The sequence below is a fragment of the Octopus bimaculoides genome, chromosome 6 (assembly GCF_001194135.2).
Source record: "Octopus bimaculoides isolate UCB-OBI-ISO-001 chromosome 6, ASM119413v2, whole genome shotgun sequence".
Classification (NCBI taxonomy): domain Eukaryota; kingdom Metazoa; phylum Mollusca; class Cephalopoda; order Octopoda; family Octopodidae; genus Octopus; species Octopus bimaculoides.
The window spans coordinates 45,528,347-45,531,526 of record NC_068986.1 but is presented as its reverse complement, the minus strand read 5'-3'; the positions used below and the strand labels follow the sequence as shown (position 1 = coordinate 45,531,526).

General features: G+C 40.8%; 1 protein-coding gene across 1 annotated transcript in view; it reads right to left on the bottom strand.

Moving 5' to 3' along the window:
• Nucleotides 1–3,180, bottom strand: part of LOC106871163 (uncharacterized) — a 48,466-nt gene that overhangs the window by 44,135 nt on the left and 1,151 nt on the right. The window lies entirely within an intron of this gene.

The window sequence follows — 3,180 nt, the reverse complement described above, 5'->3', positions numbered from 1 at the left end:
ACGTGTACCTTTAACGTAGTTCTCGGGGATATTCAGCGTGACACAGTGTGACAAGGCTGACCCTTTGAAATACAGGTACAACAGAAACAGGAAGTAAGAGTGAGAGAAAGTTGTGGTGGAAGAGTACAGCAGGGTTCGCCACCATCCCCTGTCGGAGCCTCGTGGAGCTTTAAATGTTTTCGTTCAATAAACACTTACAACGCCCGATCTGGGAATCGAAACCGCGATCCTATGACCGCGAGTCCGCTGCCCTAACCACTGGGCGATTGCGCCTCCACTCTACTGGAAGCACAAGGCCTCTAATTTGCGGGAAGGGATTAAGTTGATTACGTCGACCTCCAGTGTTTCACAGGTACTTATTTCATCGACCCCGAAAGCATGAAAGGCAATGTCGACCTCGGCAGAATTTGAACTCAGGACGTATCGACGGGCGAAATAGCGCTAAGCATTTCGCCAGGCGTGCTAACAATTCGGCCAGCTCGCTGCCTTCCTCACACTACTAATAATGCTAATACAGCCAGCAGTCGGCAATTATGTTCACAAATGAACAAGGTTTGAATTAAGGAATATATTCTTAAATGTTCGCTAGCACTGCATATTAGATTACGAAAGTTTGAAGTTATTTTCAAATAATTCTTCATTGCATGCATCAATTTTGGATTAAATAATAAAAAAAGAACAAGTCTACAATATTATTTAGGTCAATATATAACAATATAGTAAAGTAATTCCCACAGCCTCCACATCTTTAATACAAAGTTTATCAAGTAAAAGGTTAACAAACTGTGTATATATGTCTATGTGGGCGTGTGTGCACGTTTCTGTGAACCCCCTCCTACCTAATAGTCAATACTTCAGCGGTTTTAATAACGTTACAAAATTTTGCACCGATTTCTTCAGCTTCATGCCCTAGAATGCTTCATTTTATAGGAGGGTTCATTGAACTTATGAACTATACCAAACGTATTTATCATCCTGATGTTTTTTACCCTGTTTCTATTTGTGGTGCTAAAACTTTTCAAAATGTAGGTTAAAACACTCCTCATACAATAACTGTTTTCCTATCGGCCTATATTTACTTGAGAATTATTCTTATATAAATAACTCATACATACATACATACATACATACATACATACACACACACACACACACACACAAACATACATACATACATACATACATACATACACACACACACACACAAACATACATACATACATACATACATACACACACACACACAAACATACATACATATATTACGCAAAAGAATTTAATGAGAATAATACTTAAATACTTAAATAAATTTTCAGATATATAATTCCCTATTCTACTTTATGGCTTGGTTACATACATACATACATACATACATACATACATTATATTAAGTGCAGGTGTAGCTATATGGTAAGAAGTTTGCTTCCCAACCACATGGTTCTGGGTTCAGTACCATGCCACTGCTTGGCATAGAGGAGATGACAAAGGATCTAGATGATTGGCGATTTGCTGTACTTGAGATGTCCTGTCCACCTACGTAAAATCGAGGCTATAAAGGCATCTCTATGCCCCTACACACAATCTGTCCCTGAAAAACTTCTCAGCCACAATCCATCTTCCTAACACCTCCCCCACCCTGAGTTCACCATTCGCTGTATTCCCTACCCCTCTATTTACCTCTGTCCCTTCGCATCCTCGCAAACATACCTGCACACGATGTAAAGGTAAGGTAAAGTTAGCTTTTCTAGTCATGTCAACTCACAAGGGCCGGTTTCCCGGTTTCATGGCATATATATTCCCCACCTGAATGGGAAACCGGTCCGTAGCAGGATTATTCATTTTTGTCAGCTATGTGGACTGGAGTAACGTGAAATGAAGTGCTTTGCTCAGAACGCAACACGTTGCCCGGTCCAGGAATCGAAACCACAACCTTACGGTCATGAGTCCAACACCCTAACCACTAAGCCACGCACCTTCACCTGCACACGATGCACTCCTTTCCCACAAGATAACCCCCAAACACCTCCTCCCTCTATTCGAATTCTGTCATTACTTCTTCTCCTCTTCACCTCCCACTCTCCCTTCGAGTTGGCACTTCGTCGCTTACGATGTCAAGTGTTCCAGTTGATCCGATCAACGGAACAGCCTGCTCGTGAAATTAACGTGCAAGTGGCTGAGCACTCCACAGACACGTGTACCCTTAACGTAGTTCTCGGAGAGATTCAGCGTGACACACTGTGACAAGGCTGATCCTTTGAATTACAGGCACACCAGAAACAGGAAGTAAGAGTGAGAGAAAGTTGTGGTGAAAGAGTACACCAGGGTTCGCCACCATCCCCTGCCGGAGCCTCGTAGAGCTTTAGGTGTTTTCGCTTAATAAATACTCACAACGCCCGGTCTGGGAATCGAAACTGTGATCCTATGACCGCGAGTCCGCTGCCCTAACCACTGGGCCATTGCGCCTCCACACTCTCCTTTCACAATCTCGCGAACTTACATTATACAATCCTTTGATTTTACTTCACTTATGTACCCACCCACTCCACACACACACACACACACACACACACTGTAGCTTGAGTGTACTCTCAACCCCGATGAAAATTTGATCAAAAGTAAAAAAAACATCTGACGTAATCCTACATTCTGTTATAGTCAACAATAAGGAGGTAACAAAATGTATAATAGAAATCCTGACATGGGAAGTTCTACTAACTAAAGTGTTGTTTTACCCCAGAAATTACAACGAACAAAAGGGCAAATTGTATTGGCAACAATTTTTAGATTCCCTGTTGCACTCACCCTTGCATATAAATTCAATCGCATACAGCAAAAAGCATTTAAGCAATGAGAAGAAATTTGTCGTAAAGAGGAAAACATAAGAAGCCTAGTGTGGATACTTTTCTTACATACTGGGTTTGACTAACATATCACTTTTTTACCAACTATGTTCTATTCAAATTAAAAACTGCTAGATGCTATAGAGTTTGTTACGAAGATTGCATCAAACGCCAGCTGAAAAAATAGAGATATATTTTAAAAACATGGGTGTGGTTGAATGCAGATTTGTTAGCAAGACGCTATGAATTATTCGAGCGCGATTGTGTTGCTGTGCATGTGAGTGTGAGTTTGAATATGTGTATACATATATACGTGTAAATATATATATATATATATATA